The sequence below is a fragment of the Herpailurus yagouaroundi genome, unplaced genomic scaffold (assembly GCF_014898765.1).
Source record: "Herpailurus yagouaroundi ecotype Mexico unplaced genomic scaffold, PumYag 187, whole genome shotgun sequence".
Classification (NCBI taxonomy): Eukaryota; Metazoa; Chordata; class Mammalia; order Carnivora; family Felidae; genus Herpailurus; species Herpailurus yagouaroundi.
In genome coordinates this window covers 8,297,370-8,314,908 of record NW_024412418.1, presented here as the reverse complement: position 1 = coordinate 8,314,908, position 17,539 = coordinate 8,297,370, and the positions used below count along the sequence as shown (strand labels likewise).

The window sequence follows — 17,539 nt, the reverse complement described above, 5'->3', positions numbered from 1 at the left end:
TCTTTCTCCCTCAAGATAAATAAGCATTAAAAAACGGGCTTTTTTACTTAAAAAATAAAAATAAAAAATAAAATGCTTAGAATGATCGCAGGCTCATGTTAGATGCTCATCTGTTAGCCCCATTATTAGCATTGATACTTACTGCCCAGTGAGTGAACCTAGCAGCCCCTAGCACCTATACTTTGCTATTTCCTAAAATCCGATAAACTTCGTTAAAAGTCTAGGAAGGCACTTAACAAGCTCAGTTACTTCTTCTATGGAATAATTTATCGGCCAGAGCCACGGTCACAGATCAGAGAACCTGAGAAGGTTTTTGGAGCAGTGAAAAACCCACGTATACTATGCCCGTCATAAACCACTTACGTTCCCTTATTCGATCCTCACCGGGGCCTCTCCGAAGAGTTCCCATAATCCCCATGTTACCGATGAACAAATTGGAGGTTCAGAGAGGAGAGGAGATGAGCCCAGGTTTGAATCGCTGAGTGACAGAGCTAGAATTGGAACCCAGTCCCGTCCTACCCCCCCCCCCCCGGGAGTCTCAGCGGCAAGGACTATTTCCTGCTGAGCCGGAAGGGTGAGGCCCGTCCGCCTGAAGCCAGCCTCCTTGATCCCCACGCTGTGGTCCCTGTGGGTCCAACAAAGCTGACAGCAGCCAGCATGTTTGCTCTGTGCAAACGAGCTGTGTGCGTTTATCTCATGGGCACTGAGCTGTAGCCTTCCTGCTTGATGCCTGAATTTGTAATGCGTCACGACCCTGCGGGAAGAGCGCGGCTCCCCTTCAGGAGTTAGGGATGGCGGACGGAGCTTCAGCAGCTGCCAGGCATTGTACCCAGAGCCGCCATCGTGACCCTGGATCACGTGTCCACAGGCCCCATGGCTGGAACAAAGACCCGCTGCCTGTTTCTCTTCCACTCCTCTTCCGTGGCAGTCGGGCGTGAGAGAAATGGGTGCTAGGCGCACAAGAGCGTCCCTGAGTTCTGGGAACCCAGACATCCACCTGTTCATTCCCTGAATGCACGTGCAGAGCACCTGCCGTGTTCTGGGCCCTGCAGATAAAGGGATGATAAGCAGTTCCTGGATACAAGAGCTGCCACTCGGGGAGACACACGTGTACGCGTCACCGTGGCCCTGGGACATAAGTGGGGGTGTTGCAGAGGGCCACGGGAGCCGAAGAAAGGGAGTGGCTACTTCTCCCTGGGGTGAGGCTTGGACGGAACCAGGGAAAACCTTCAAAGGATATGCCATAGAAGGCCACGTAGGTGTGCACCAGGCAGAGACGTGGAGGCGGCCGAGGATGGAGTGGACCAGGACCGCCACTTAGCGGTCACCTCCCAGTGCCGGGCGGGCTCTCCATCAGGCACCTGACCTGCTGTCTCTCACCTCATCGCCACAGCCATCTGATGGGGGCAGGCCTCAGCGTCCTCATCAACCGTGGAGGGAATGAGGCTCGGAGATGTGGAGGGAATGAGGCTCGGAGGTACTTGCCCAAGGTCATGACGCTGGGAGTGAGGGGTGGAGCCGGGGTGCCCCACTCCAGGCTGACTCCAGGGCTTGTGTCGTTCATACTGAGCCCTGCCAAAGGTGACCCACGGGCAAAGGCCCAAAGGAGGGAAAGGATCTGAGACACTCAGAGAAGGAAGCCGGAGCGTAGAAGCTCACCAGGATGGTGAAAGGGTATTGGAACCAGAGGACAGGGCCTTGAGTGTCGAATCCTAGAGAATGTCCTGTGTTGCTGGGGTCAGTCGTAACGAATGGTCGCTGATGAATCCCTTCTCCCTGTACCCACATCCTTGATGTGGATTCTTCGAAGAGATGAAGTCTATTTCCCCACCCCTTGAATGCGGGTTGACCGGTGACTGCTCTGGCTAATAGAATATGGCGGCAGTGATCTTGTGGGAGTCCCAGAGCCTTCAAGAGGTACGCGGCTTCCCATTACGGCCTCTGCTGCCCACAGACTCCGCTCGAGGAAGCCGGGGTTGGGCTCCTTGAGGACTAGAGGCCACGTGGAGAGAGACGCCCTCCCCCTGCCACCTCAGCCATCTCAACCGAAGCACCTTGAGTCACCGGACACGTCCAAGAGCCCATCCTGGATCTTGGTCCCAAACCATCGTATGAATGCAGCCACGCAAGAGTGACTCCAGATGACCTTTGGTAGAGCCACTGTGCCCAGCCCAGACTGCAGGATCACGAGCAAATATATGGCTGGCTACCCCTGAATTCAGCACAACGACCTGAACTCCTGCCAGCCCAGCGATCTTGGAAACATCCTGCTATGTGGAGGGCAAGCATGCGAAGGCCGGATCTGAACCTAGGGACCCATCACATCTCAACCGCAGGGACAGCTGGGTTCTCCTTTGGAAGCTGGAACCAAACGGCCTCCCCTCCTTGGTTGATCATTTGTTTTACTGCCATTTCTGCCTCCATACTGATGGCGGAGGCAGCTGCCAAAATAAACTAGGGCAGGCCTCACAGCCAGAAAACACCAACTGCCTGGATGTCTTTGCTTGTCTGTTTGCATACCTTTCTTTTTATTCGTGTAGACTCTCCCCTTGGGGACTCGGGGTCACTGGGGAGTGGAGTCTGTCTCAGAGACAGGCGCCGAGCCCTTAATATACACCAGGCACTTTGATGGACACCATGATGATGATGATGCAGCTACTATTATTTATGGATTCCGACCGTGCGCCTGAGACGTTTACCTACTGTACCTTTAATCCTCGTAGTGATGCTGAAGGACTGGTGCTGTTGCCTCATTTCACTCGGGAGCTGTGAAATCCAGGGGGGCTAAGTGATTTGCCGGTAGGTGGCAAAGCTGGACTTTGGACCCACACCGTCCAGCCCCAGAGCAAGAGCTATTCCATGCCACGCGCCGTTTCCTTTCCAAGAAAGGAAAAACCTGGCAACCGAGAGACCAAGCGACGGGAATATCAGGCTTGACTGAACGTGACTGAGCAGGAAAAGGACACAGAGTAAGTAGTCTGTGTATTGCAAAAGATGACTCTCTTTTCGGGGCACCTGGGTGGCTCAGTCGGTTAAGCGTCCGACTTTGGCTCAGTCGGCTTCGTGATCTCGCAGTTTGCGAGTTCGAGCCCCGCGTCGGGCTCTGTGCTGACAGCTCGGAGCCTGGAGCCTGCTTCGGATTCTGTGTCTCCCTCTCTCGCTGCCCCTCCCCTGACTCACACTCTGTCTCTCTCCCTCTCAAAAATAAATAAACATTAAGAAATAAATTAATAAAAAAACTTTTTTAACAAGATGACTCTCGTTTCACTCAACTGGTAACCAAAGGGTCCCAACGTTTACCCTATGGTGTCCTGCAGTGACAGAGGATTCATGGGGTCCGGGTCCCTCCACTTTCTCCCTACCAGCCCCTATTTCCACACAAGTGTTCCAGGAGGAGCTCCTCACCCTGCACTATCCTTGGGCACTACCTGTGTCAGGAAGGACCTAGAAGGAGTGTGCCAGAGGGACATCCCATGCCTTGGGCAGGCCCGAGCAGAAACCCCGCTTCCCAGGTTGGGGAGAGGAACCCAGAGCTCTCTAAACAGCTGTGGTTTCAGGTACCACCTGTCATGGCAAGGTCCTGGGGTCCGGGCCGTCCACCTGGGCACTGCCTGAGGATGAACCATCCAGGAGAGAGACCAAGTCTGGGCCATGAGCACCAGCAAAGGAGGAGGACACCTACAAAATGCTTTTTATGTTAAAAAAAAGGTCGATGAAATAGACTCCACGAGGGAACATCGGAATGTTGTTTAACTTTCTTATACCTGTTTTACAGGCCATTTTATACTGTCATTTGGAATCATTATGAGGAAGGAGGCCCTTTAAAGGTATCGATTTCATCCAAGTGCCCCTCTCTGGACCTCAGTTTCCCCATCCGCATAACACAACAATTGTTCCCATTTGTGTTCCCAAAACTGACTGGATGTCGAGCCGCCTGTGGAGTTGGGGGGCGTGTCCCAATTTGGGGCTGTGGCCCTAGTGATTCTGAAGGAGGAGGTGGGTCCAGGGATCTGTATCTTAACAAATGTCCAGTGGCGATTCTTCTCACAAGGGAAGGTCTGTGAAACCTGGACGTGAGGACCTTCACCCCTGGAGTACCGATCGTCCTAGGCGGCTCGGGACTGAGAGGTTTCCTGGAACGTGGGACGCTCGGTGCTACAACCAGGAATACTCCAGATCCACTGGGACAACTCGGTTATCTCAACTGTACAAGATGACTACCCAGGGGCCCTCTGGCTCGAACTTGCTGGGACTGTGCCATGGCAATCGTCTGCAATTTTCCCTGAGAGCGGCTGAAGTTCAATGTCTTGTTTCTAAGGCATCTAGAGAGGAGAAGCCGTCCCAAGTCGAGGCGGTGTGAGGCCTCTGGAGTAGCGTCCAGCTGAAAGCCACAGAGTAGAATCCCTAGGGATGGAAATCTTCACTTCCGGCACACCCCCCTCCAGCCGGACTCTGTCTCCCCGGGGAGCTCTGCCTCAAGAGTTTTCACTGATCGCTCCGTGTGCACAGGGCGCAGGGACAGGAGGCAAAATGAGTGGGCCCCCTTCACCTCTGTTTGGGTTTTAATTTTATCTTTTCAGAAAACAGGTCACTAGGCTATCCCACTTAGTCCTCACGACAACCCTGCCGGTAGGATTTGTTGTTTTTTTTTTTATCTTATAAATAACAAATCGAAGACCCACTTGCAGCGGATATTTGGTTCCTCTGCATCAGCGCCATCCGGGAGGAAAACAGTGCAGGCCCCATATGTAATTTGGCATTTTCTATCGGCCGTACCAAAAAAGTTCAAACTGACACATATGACCTCGATTTGCTGATATTTTATTTAACCTGATACACCCAAAATGCCATCGTTTCCACGAACGGTCCACATGAAAAGCGCTCATGAGATATTTCTTTCTTTCTTTTTCTTTCTTTCTTTCTTTCTTTCTTTCTTTCTTTCTTTCTTTCTTTCTTTCTTCTTTCTTTCGTTTTAACCAGTCTTTGGGATCTGGTATTTATATCTCCTTCTTTCAGCACATCTCAAGTGGCCTCATTTCAAGTGCCCAAAAGCCACATATGGTGAGTGGCTACCAAAACCGACAGCTTTTTGATGCACTGGATCTGTCCAGTGCTGAAAAGGGCGGGCTCAAGATCTCCCACTTCAATTGTATCTTAGGGGCAATTCTCCGTCCGTCTCAAGTGCGTGTGGCCCTTGTATTCGCTGCTGTGTTGTCTGTGACCATAACGTCTTCTCTGCAAACTATGCCCTGCGTCGCCTGACGTGCCTCTTTGCACGGATGTGTGCTTTTAATCTTGCATTTTACTTTGCCTGCTGATAACCATTACGCCACCTTCTTTCTGGTTGGCACACTTGCTTTTGCTCCCTCTTGCACGGGCTAACGTCGCGTGCTTTCCTTCCAAGGCTTCTCTCCACTCGACTGAGTCAGCTACGCTCTTTATGGGTCTGTTTCTCCCTTCACGACCTGGCGTCTTCACCTTCAACTCTTTTTCCTACCTCGAGGTATCTGGTGATTTCTGGGCTCTGTTGCCTTATGACTTTGGCTCCTCCTGACCTCTCAGAACCCAGGCAACCTCCGCGCTTTGCCTACGCATCATTTATATCATACACCGAACCCCCTCCCCCCCCCCCCGCACCTGCTGGGAGTAAATGTTAAAGATACTGATTCTCCAGCGCCCTTCCCTGGAGATTCTATTCTCAAGGGCAGAGCGTAACACTCCGTATTTTAGCAATCAACCCCAGTGGTTCTTGTGACCCGGCGACTGCAGGGGGGCGGGGGGGGGTGGTGCCAGTTCCCGAGTCACTTCCTTTCCACCAAATGGAATAGTCTTCCTGGCACCAAATCAGACTGGCAGACGATCTGAGGAGCACCAAGGAGCAAAGAAGGGTGATCCCACTGTGTTAGATGGTTTCGATTAGTTCCACTGCTCAGTGACTTATAGCAGAAGGTGACCGATGTGTTTTTCCTGATAAAATCCCTATACGTACAAATGTCCTTTCCCCCCACAGCCCGCCCATCTCTGCTTAAGAGTTATTTTATTTTTGTTTTTGTTTTTAGATCGTAATATTGGCTTCTTTGCTTTTTTGGGTGGGAAGGCAAGAAGGCTCTGTTTGCTAAAGAAATGGAGGGAAATGTTTCCAGTTCTCTTTAATTGAAATGATCTCATATGCAAACAGCAAAAAATTACGCCTCGGATGCGCCTCTGCAGAATTGAGGGGTAATGACCCCAGCTTAAGATAGAAGGCGACGATCCGTTTCATTGTCTAAAGCCGTAAGCATCTGTCATGTGTGGAAGGTTCGCTGCGGGAGCTGCCAGAGCAGGGAGAGGGGCTCCCTTCCTCCTTCCTTCCCTCTGCCTGTGCTCCATTGCCTCTCTTTTGTCAGAGAGGAAAAAGGCCAAAAGTGGGTGGGGCGGGAAGAGGCGGGGGGCATGTCCTGAGGATGCCCTGGCCCCACTCCAAGGGGGGCCTGGGTGGCTCAGGCGGTTGAGCATCTGACAGCTCAGGTCATGATCTCGTGGTTGACGAGTTCGAGCCCCACATCGGGCTCTGTGCTGACAGCTCGGAGCCTGGAGCCCGCTTCAGATTCTGTGTCTCCCTCTCTTTCTGCCCCTCCCCCGCTCATGCTCTGTCTCTGTCTCAGAAATAAATATAAACATAAAAAACAAAAAAAAAAAAAAAGAAGGAAGGAAATCCCTGCCGACCCCAGGCCCTTGCCTCCTGCTCCTGTGGGCATGGCCCACTCAGCAGCTCCGCCTCCAGAGGGGTTGAGTGTGTGTGGCATGAAGTCACCTGTGTCCCAAAGTGGAGGGCACTGTGGTTCCTCGTGTCCGGTGGGGATGCTTAGACGGGAGAGAGCTTGGCCCAGAGGGGGAGCGCAGAAGGAGACGGCATGGGCTGAAGGGACAGGTGGTCACCTTCTCAAGGGTTTGCTCCTACAGGTACCCCCTTGCCCATCAGCACCAGCAACCCTTGTCTCGCCTCGTGTGAATAAAGTTTGCTGAGAACCCAGCTTGCCCACTTGTTGGTGCGCTGCCTAACGGCCACCCTCACGCCAGTCCGCAGGGTTTGGGCGCCTACCTCTTAAGTTCTCGTGTACTTTGGAGAGCAGACAGAGAGCCCTGTAGGGGAGTCTTTCTCTTAAGGCGGGATTCTGCCTCCAGAGTGTGGGCACAAGCTTAGAGGAGGCGTGGCCACCGGGGACCATACGGCTCTCCACCCCCCAAATCTTTACTATCTGGGCCCTTCAAAGTTGGCCAACCTCCGTCTTAGACTAAACAGCCCGAGTTGGGGATGAAGACAGAGGAGCATCCAAACGAGGACAGGCTTCCGTCACATAAAGGGGGGTGGGCGGGAGAAATGACCGCCAGCACCAAGAACATCTGAAGCAACAGCCCTGTGCGACCAGGCCTCCCGGACTTCTCACTCGCCCCGTCTCGGAGCCGTCTCATTTCTCACCAGGCTCCTCCACCCAGGCCACGACTCTGCCCATCAAACACAACACCTTTTGCTCTTACCTGGAATATTCTTTTTCCCAGCTACCCCTGTTCTTGGGTCTTCCTTGTCACTCAGAGAGCTTCGCCCAGAAAGGTTCCACCCCAAACAGGACTTTCCCTTGTCCTCAGGCCTCCCTCAGTTGCTTTGTTCTCACCCTTCCGCTCTCTGAGGGCTTTTGTGTGCTCGTTGGTGGCCGTCATCCCCCGCTGGGAGACCAACAGGTTCAAATCGAGAGAGTTCAAGGCTGAGTGTATAGGTCTACCCCTTATCTACTTCCATATGGTGGGGTAAGAAAGGAAAACAGAAGGAGAAAGCGTATCACCTCAGCAGCAAGACCGCGTAGATGACTGAAGGAACGAGTGAATGAACGCGTCCCAGGACACTGGGTGAGGCTCTGGGCTTTGGCGTCAGGCTTCCTGCATTAAAACCCCAGCCGTATACTTGGTAGCTGTGTGACCTTGGGCAAGTTACTTGACCTCTGAGGGCCTCAGTTTCTTCGTCTGTAAAACGGGAGTCATACCCTTGCCTACCTCATGGCCTTGTAGGGAGGATTAAGTGAAATGACACTGCAAAATGCTGAATCCTTGAATCCTCGGGGCGCCTGGGTGGCTCAGGCGGTGAAGTATCCGACTTCGGCTCGGGTCCTGATCCCACGGTTCGTGGGTTCGAGCCCCGCATCGGGCTCTGTGCTGACAGCTCAGAGCCTGGAGCCTGCTTCGGATTCTGCGTCTCGGTCCGTCTGGCCCTCCCCTGCTCAACGCTGTCTCTCTCTCAAAAATATATAACCATGAAAAAAAATTTTTTACTTTAGAAAAGAAAAATGCTGAATCCGTGTCAACTCTTACATTTATGTCGTGGAAAGGGTTAACTAAGATGCTGCATATGCCACAGGGCGCCCGAGCATCTCAGTCACTTAAACAACCAACTTCCGGCCCAGGTCGCCATCTCAAGGTTCATGAGTTCAAGCCCCACATCAGGCTCTCTGCAGTCAGCCCACTTTGGATCCTCTGTCGCTCCCCCCCCCCCCCCCCCCCCCCCCCCCCCCCCCCCCCCCTCTCTCGGTCTCAAAAAGAAATATTTAAAATAAATTTAAGAAAATAAGATGACATGTATATTTCAAACACAGTAGACACCCAGCTCATGGTGGAGCTGTGATTTCTTACCCCCAACATCAGGTCTGCTGCCAAGTTCCGCTCTGGGCAAGACACTGGTGAGCTATGGGAGGCCGGACAAGTCAGTTAACCTCCCCACGCCTGGGGTCCTGCTCTGAAAGACGGAACCTGTTCCTGTTCCCCCACAGGGCTGCTCTGAGAACCAGACGAAGCCACATGCCCAGCCGTGCTCTGGGAGACACGGTTCACTGCCCAAAGCACAGGCTTAGGACATGTTGAGGATGAGAGTGGGTCACAGATAAGGGGGCAGACTCTGGAGTCAGGCAGACAACCTATTAGCTATGAGGCTTCAGCCAGCTTCCTCAGTGCTCGGAGCCTCAGTCTCCTCGTCGAGAGAATGGGGGCAATGACAGTCACTTCAGAGCGTCACTGAGATGATTTACTGTCACCACTATGGTTGCTGGCACAAAACAATGTTCATTCCACGGTGGCCTCTGTTTTTCCTGCCTTGCGGGATTTCATAAAAGCGAAATGTACCACACGAATGCGGATCCCGAGGGGATATGTTTATCCTTGTTCATTGCATCTGTGCAGGAACGCCACAAAGATTTAAAGCTGTGGCCCAGAGGGGATGTGAATTGAATCCATTTTTTTTTCACTGTCAGCCCAACCTCCTGTTTATAACTCCTAATCACAGCTAATTTGCTTTGTGACCTTGGGTAAATCACTCGCCCTCTCTGGGTCTTAGTTTTCCTTTCTCTAGAAGGCAGATCATAACACTTGCCCACTGTGATGGCTAATTTTATGTGCCCACTTGGCTGGGCCACAGTGCCCAGCTATTCGGTAAAACAACATTCTGGATGTTTCTGTGAGGGTGTTTTTGGGTGAGATGAACATTTAAATCAGTGGACTTCGATGAAAGCAGAATGCTCCCCATAAGATGGGTGGGCCTCATCCAATCAGTTGAAGGTCTGAATAGAACAGAGGACTGACCTCCCCTGAGCAAGAGGGAATCCTAGCGGGTGATCTTCAGACTTGAATCACAATATCAGCTCTTTCCTGGGTCTCCTGTCTGTCAGCCCATCCTGCAGCTTTTGAACTTGTCAGCCTCCCTAATCAAATGAGCCAATTCCTTAAAATAAATCTCCTCTCTCTCTCCCTATATCTATATAGTATAGGTATACATATGTACATATATACGTATATACATGCACATTCTACTGGTTCTGCTTCCTTGGAAAACCCTGACTCACACGCCCAGCCTACCCCCAGGGTCTCAGGAGACCCAGTTAGAAACTAGAGTCTTCCGGGGAGCCTGGGTGGCTCAGTCGGTTAAGCGTCCGACTTCGGCTCAGGTCATGATCTCACGGTCTGTGGGTTCGAGCCCCGCATCGGGCTCTGTGCTGGCAGCTCGGAGCCTGGAGCCTGCTTCGGACTCTGTGTCTCCCTCTCTCTCTGCCCCTTCCCCCGCTCACGCTGTCTCTCTCTGTCTCTCAAAAATCAATACATGTAAAAAAGAAAAGAAAAAGAAACTAGACTCTTCCATGCACTGGCAGATCCAAACGGGTCCCTGTGTCTCAGGGTCTGGGGCGGGGTGGGGGGCGGAATCCAAAGGGTATAAAGTTCTCTCTGGCCTCGGGCAAAGGGGTACCGCAGTCAGGGAGAGGGGCCCGGGTGAGCTTTTCCTGGGGCCTCCTGGAGCCTGGGGCAGAATGTGTCCCACCACCACCCTCTCCCAGCTTCTGGGGTGCGCTGGCGATCCACGACACACCCTGGCTTGTAGACACATCACCCCAGTCTGCCTGCGCCCTCGCTTGGCTTCTCCCTGCGTGTGCCTCTGTCGTCTTTTACGAGGACACCAGTGATACTGGATGTAGAGCCCGCCTTACACCAGTACGACGTCCTCCTAACCACCTGCGTTGGCAAAGAGCCTGTTTTCAAAAAAGGTCACGTTCTGAGGTGCTGGGTTGACATCGGTTCGGAGGGGAGGGGATCCGTTCAACCCAATACACCTGTGTTGGGAGTTTGGGGGCAGTTTAGTCCCAGGGCAAACGGAGAGCAATCCTTCACCCTGTTAAAAAGCAAACTGAAGGCCCCAAGTGGCGTCCCATAGGGTAAGACCCCAAGTCGGTAAACCGAGACTTCATACCTAAACTAACTGCAGTTTCAACCCCCCAGGAATGTAACCTTTAACCAGTCAACGTGGGAATTCCCTGGCCAGCACCAGGAAATTTATTTTAGACCCGTTCGGTGCCCTCTAGGAGGGCAACCTGCCTGGCCTCAAACCGTGGATTCTTTGCTAACCATTTCCTTTCCTCCACTCCTTCTCTGCCTCCGAAAACCTTTCGTCTTCTGTTCCCTCTACTTGCTAGATGGGCCGCTGCCGGATTCGTGAATCGATTAATGAAGCCAATTAGATCTTGAAAACGTACTCGGTCGAGTTTTTGTTATTTAACCAACTTCAGCAGCTCCGTTTATCCTGCTCTCTTCCAGGCTGGCCTGGGAACTGGTGTGAAGACCGTAGCCCTCGCTGCAGGGGGGCCCAGGGAGCCGGAAAATCGGTTGCAGCACGCGTGTCTGTGATGCTCCCCTTTCCTGAGGTGTGTGAGATTTTTTTTTTTTTTTTTGAATTACGTTAGTAAGGGGCGCCTGGGTGGCGCCGTCGGTGGAGCGTCCGACTTCAGCCAGGTCACGATCTCGCGGTCCGGGAGTTCGAGCCCCGCGTCGGGCTCTGGGCTGATGGCTCGGAGCCTGGAGCCTGTTTCCGATTCTGTGTCTCCCTCTCTCTCTGCCCCTCCCCCGTTCGTGTTCTGTCTCTCTCTGTCCCAAAAATAAATAAACGTTGAATTACGTTAGTAATCCAACTCTACTCGATAACATTTGCAAACAATAGTCATTCCAAACAGAGAGAGAGAGAGAGAGAGAGAGAGAGAGAGAGAAGCAGCTAGAGAGCCATAGTAGCCTAGGACCTGGATGCTTAAGGTAGAGCCACCCAGCATCGAGGCCCTCAGGGTGAACCCACCTGTCCATCTGCCCGTGATCTTGGGATTTCAACAAGGAGAGAGTGGGACACAGAGCATGTTTCCTAGAGCACGGGGAGAGTGGAAAATTGGACCTGGAATATTAGAAAACTTTTCATTCCTGGAGCGAACACTCCTCCTCCACGGGGGCTGGCGTGGGGGGCATTTAAGATTCCACCCCCCCCCCGCCCCATCCATCAGACACCAGATACTGTAGGCACCCAGCGCTGATCCTGTTACCTTTTACCCCGTTTATGGGGGCAAGGGGACCCGGAAGTGGGTGCTGGGCTTCAGTGTGTGCTCTCCCTTCCAGCAGCCAGTGCCCGTGTCTCTTTTCTTGAGGACTGTCCTGCCCTCCAGCTCTGCCCCTTTGCTGCGAGGCCAGAAACCTGAAATCCCTGGGATTTACATCCTGCAGCCCCTCCCTGGGCTGCACTTCGCTAGTGACTAATGGGTCCGGCATCTGAAAGTTCCAGCCGCCTTACCTCGGGGCATCACTTACACCCCCAGATGTCCCTGCCAGCTGAAGCTGCCCCTGCCCCCACTGTGATGGGACCTGAGGTCACATCCTTGCCGGCCTTCTTCAGCTTCCCTTCCTGTCGTCCCAACTGCCCGGCGGCTTCCTCGGGGGAGCACTTGCTTGGTAAATCACTCCCATGGGAAACCTCGGGTCAGGTCGGCGCCTGGGGGCTCTGGCCTAAGACGCCCCACCTCTGCAGTGTCATTTGAAGCCCACCTGCAAGACAGACCTTCTGTACCCATGATGCTGACAGCCGCCTCTGGGGTGTGATTTGAAGGACCCGGGGCCCCATAATCTCCTCCCCAAGGCCTCTCTCCCTTGTCTGAAATCTCACCATTGCAGACTCAGTCCCGTGGAATGTGTCCCTCACTCCCCTTAAAGTGGAGCTGCTTCTGGGACTACAGCTTCGTCACTGGCGTTAATACTGCTCCTTGGAGCGGGGCTCCCTGTAAATCGGAGCCTTTGCTGCCGTGGCTGTTGGTGGGGCCCCAGTCGGCCTGTTCCTCCTGCTGGAGTCGGGCTTAAACAAAATGGTGAAGGCAGAAGTCTGGGCCTCTGCCATGGCCTGCCTCACACCGCGGCTCCCTGCTCCCCACTCCCCACTCCTCTGGCCCCTTCCGCTGCCCCATCTGGAGGGCTTTTCCTGCCCCCGGCTGCAGGGAGGCCCCTCCACTCAAGGTTTGAAATAATGGTGACCAGGATAATGAAAATGATAAGGCATCATTATTTTTAGGGTGTTAGTGTTCCGGAGGATGTTTCACTTTAAGTGGGATTTTTGGAACATCAAGAATGACCATGGGGCCCAAGGGGAAGCTTAAATGGTGGAATTTAGGCACTGCGGCCTCCAGATGAAAGTAGTTTGGAGTCCTGCCCTGTACGTTTCCAATTACGGCCAGGGCATACCGGGCTGCTGGGTAGGTGAATTAGAATGGCAACTCCTGGGGACAGACAAGAGTTCCAAGGGTCCACAGCTTGGCGGGGGGGGGTGAAGACAGGCTGCATTTCAGCCCCACTTATTCCTGCTGAGTACCTTTGTGCAGTGTGCAAACCGCCCAGCCGTATAAGGAAGCCCCCCAAAACCCTGACTAGTGTTAAAAAGAAAACCACCAGCATAAGACAAAGTCACTTATGGGAGGCCTGGTCATCAAACCCAGGCTTAATACCTAACCTAACTGTAGTTTCAACCTCCCCCCGAAATGTAGGTCTTAACCAGTCAGTCGGGAAATTTCTGGGCATTGCCAATGAGGTAATCTATCACAGGGCCCTAGCTATCTCCCCCACCTCCTTCGGCCCAGATGAGGTAATCTGCATGATAAGATCCTCTCTGCTTTTCCCCCTAACAGAAAGCGACCTTGCCTGAAACAATGGCTTCTTTCTTTTGCCAGTAACTTCTGGCCCCGCTGACCTTCCTCTAAAAAGCATCCATTTTATACAACTCCTTGGAGCTCCCCTCTACTTGCTAGGTGGGACGCTGCCTGATTCATGAATCGCCTAATAAAGCCAATTAGATCTTCACATTCAAGCATTGGATGTTTTGTCCATTGAGACCAGGAACAGTAACGGCCAGCATTGAGTTTACCCTGTGCCCCCACTCTGCTCAATACACTGCGCTGTCGTATGTCCCACATCTATCTCGCGAGGTCAGTTACAATTTGCAGCGTCCCCATCTCATAGATGGGGAAGCCGAGGCTCGAAGAAGTTGCAAATCACCCCAAGTCACATGGAAAATAAATAAAAGCTCCAGGGGGTGAGCTCCCATGACTGGGCGTCACGGGAAATGCTTCCCAGAAGCATTTCAGAAGGGAGAAGGTTGGCAGAGGGCAATTCAACCTTGTCGGCAAGTCCAGTTCGCACAGAGGAGGAAGCACCTTGGCTGGGGGGCTGTGGAATGAGGCAGAGTGGGCCAGTGGGGAGGCAGAAGGTCTAAATTTGAGTTTCAAGCCTGCCTTTTATCAGCTGTGTGTCCCCGGACAAGTCACTTAACCATTCTGGGCCTCACCGTCCTCATTTGTGAAAATAAGAGGGGGGGGGGGGCAGTTGTCCAAGGACCCTTGTAGGCTCTCTCAGATTGCCACTCCTACTAACTCCCCAAGAGCGGCTGCAGAGGGGTGATGAGCGGGCTGCCCCGTCCCCAGCGCCCTGGGTTGGAGGGGGCAGAGGCCCTGCATCCTTAGCCCAGCCTGGACTCTGCGCTCCTAACCTTCCTTGTGGGCTTTTCCATCCTGACTCAGGTCCGCAGCTGCCGCCCGGAGGAGATCTAGCAGAGCCATTTATCAAACACACACAATTAAGGCCAGCGTTGGCCGAGATCTATTCCAGGAGCGGAGGAGCGGAGCAGAGCCTGGGGGTGAGGAGGGGAGGGCAGGGGAGGAGAAGGGGGAGGGCGTGAGCTCTGAGCTGTGTGGTTAAGGAAGGGCTGGAGGAGCCCTGCAGCAGGAAGCTTGGGAAGCCCTGACCCTGCCAGGGGGTCTACGCGGCGTCTTACCAGGGCACTCCAGTGCGTGTTACTCCCTTTTGCAGGTGGGGCAGGTGGGGCAGGTGACGCAAGTGACGCAAGTGACGCAAGACGGATCGTCCAATCGGACCAAGGTCCTCCAGTGAGGGCGGAGGGAGCGTTGGATCCTGGGTGGTCAAATTTAGGTCCTGTGCTTCAGACCGCGCCTGGACAACCAGATACGAAAATAGAGATTTTTGGCTGAGCGTTGGCCTGGGAGACACCGAGAGTAGATATTAGCAGAGAGAAGGAGGCCAGTTATCATGGGAAGAGTTTACCAAAGACAATTTCGAGAGCTGGTTCCGCGATTCCCCGGCTCCACGGCCAGATCAAAGGTATAAAAAAATGGAGCGGAGGGAGATCAGTTCGTGGAAATTTCTCCGGGGAGGGTATGAAACTGGTGAAGCAGGCCTTTCGCACTCATCCCGGGGGCTCCAGACCTCTCCTTAGTCCCGCCCAGAGCTGCGCCCACCCCTGCCATCCCTGGGCAGGGAGGCAGCCTTCCTGGCAGGGCCCCTCTGCCTCCTCCCCTCCTGGGAGGGCTAGGCCCCGGGAGAGGCTGAGAAACCCAGCCAGGCTTGTGGGTGCAGGTGCGTGTTCGCCGGAGGGGAGTAGATGCCGTGATGCTGCCCAAATCTGGGATCACCACTCATCCAGCGACCAGCCAGTCCACCTCTAGAGACCACCCTGGGCTGGAGACAGCCACCTCTGGCACACAGGTGCCCAGAGACCGGTCCACGCGGGGATAGGAAGGCCCAGCCCCTTCACCTCAGTTCTGGACTTCTCTGAAGGGCCGCCCCAGCTCCAGAGCTCCCCGGGGATGGCGCGGCTGCGGTCGTGACGCCCCCCGGCCCAATTCCTCCTTCTGCTTGGTCCTGCTTCGCTCACCCACTTGCGGGGGGGTTGAACCCGTGCGCAGGCAGATGAGTGAAGTGGGAACACACGTGACTGTGTATGTGAGCCTTCGTGTGAAGGCAGACGTGTGAACGCGTGTGAGCGGGATCGCGTGTGCATACACGCCTATGTGCGCACACGTGCGGAGGTCGTGTTCCCTGCAGCCCTGCAGAGCCCGGGGTGGGGGGGGGGGGCGGGGATGACACGTGGGCCCGCCTGGTTCCCCAGCTTCTCCCTCTCTCTCACTCGCTGGCCCGTGTGATGCACGCCTGCAGGAGGTGACGTCCGCTCTGTGAGTGTGGTGTCCACGAAGCCCCGTAGCATGGCCCGGGCAGATTCTGCCTGTCCTCCCCACTGCCTGACCAAAGAGCATCTCTTACCATGGGGAAGGCCCCCGTGGAAACCAAGGCTGAGTCTGGACAGAGGAGGGGAGGGACTCTGGGCTCCTGTGGTCCAGTCTCCCACTTGGACAACACTGAGGCCAACTGGCTTCTACTCGCTCCCCAGTGATGGAAGCTTAAGCTGTGGCCACCGCCCAAGCAGCCACAGAGGAACTCCCCTCCCCTCAGCAACCCCAAACCCGCCACCCCATCCCTTCTCCCCACTGGACTTGGCTCCTCCCTCCTCCCAGGTCCGGCCCCAGATGGCCCACGACAGCCCCGTTGTCCCTGCCCAGCTTCCTGTCCTGTCCCACGCTGCTTCCCCAATAGTTCCCCTGTAGTCCCCACACAAGGACATTAGGTCCTGCTGCCCCCTCCTGGACCTCCCTTCTGGACACTGTTTCTATAAAGTGCGGGGTCCAGATTTGAACCCACGGCGCCACAGAAGGGAACTCGCCCCACTCCCAGGGCCCCCGTTAAGCTAGGAACGGTCCACGGTTTTAGCAGCCACATCACATTGTCTGTGCTCACACTGACTTGAGGGGTCAGATACAAATGACCGGATCATTTCCAGTGGAATTTTGCCAAGCCGGCCCCATCCACCCACCCTGGGCTTGTTCCTTGGGACCATTGATTTTTTTTTTTTTTCCTCTGAAAGTACCAGATTTTACATTGATTACTGTTAAATTTCTTCTTGTTGATTTTGGCCCAGCATCCCGCCTGGGAAGAGAGCTTTGGATCATAAATCAGCCGTATCAGAATAACTTGTGCTTTCGAGGTTTGGATGAACACATCTTTTGCGTCTTCATCCAAGTCTTTGGCAAAATTACTAGACAGGTTTGAGCTGGGCAATGTGCTCTGTGTCCTACGGTCTGCCATCCGGTCATCCTGTGAAAGGGGGGCAATGTTTAACTAGGGGACACCTGACTTTGATGAGGCCCGTTTGGCCCTTGGATCACGCCATGTTCTTTTCCAGATGCTCTGGACTTTCTGTCTAGTCAACCAGTCTAAACCTTTTTTGTGGTGATCAGAATCCACCCTTCTACCTTCCCTGCTTTTTGGTAAACCAAGGAACTTGTCCCCTCTGCAGTCTCCTTGCGATTGTTCTCTTCTGCCTGAGCCTTGGACCCTCCACAGGATCTTGGAAGTCTTTGCTATATGGAGTGACCATATGATTTTCAGCCAAAGGAGATAACTTTGAGAGTGTATCAGTGATCAAGTGCTGGGTAACAAATTGCCCTAAAACGTAAGACCACAAGTAATTGGCATCTCACAGTTTCTGCAGGTGAGACGTTGGGGAGTGGCTTAGCCGGGAGGGTCTGGGTTAGGGTCTCTCCGGAAGTTGCATCCAAGATGTTGGCCAGGCTGCTGTCATCTGAAGGCTTGGCTGGGCTGGAGGATGCATTTCCAAGATGGCTGACGTGGCTGTTGGTAGGAAGCCTCAGTTTCTTACCACGTGGGCCTCTGTAGGAGTGTTTGACTTTCCTTACGATGTGGCAGCAGACTTTCGCCAGTATGAGTGATCCAAGAAAGTGCAAGGAAGAGGCCGCGATATCTTTATGACATAGTCCTAAAAGTGACATCTTGCCACTTCCGCCATATTTTATTCGCTAGAAACCAG

General features: G+C 53.8%; 1 long non-coding RNA gene across 9 annotated transcripts in view; it reads left to right on the top strand.

The window, feature by feature from the left end:
• LOC121043494 (uncharacterized) overlaps positions 1-17,539 on the top strand; it is a 97,187-nt gene that overhangs the window by 71,949 nt on the left and 7,699 nt on the right. For 5 of the 9 annotated variants that reach the window (XR_005796859.1, XR_005796855.1, XR_005796858.1 and 2 more), the window contains exons 3-5: positions 11,104-11,210; positions 14,382-14,497; positions 14,689-14,979. This is a non-coding gene — a long non-coding RNA (uncharacterized LOC121043494). Of the gene's footprint in view, positions 1-11,103; positions 11,211-14,381; positions 14,498-14,679; positions 14,980-17,539 lie in introns of all 9 variants that reach the window. The other 4 variants (XR_005796852.1, XR_005796853.1, XR_005796854.1 and 1 more) reach the window with 4 other exon arrangements.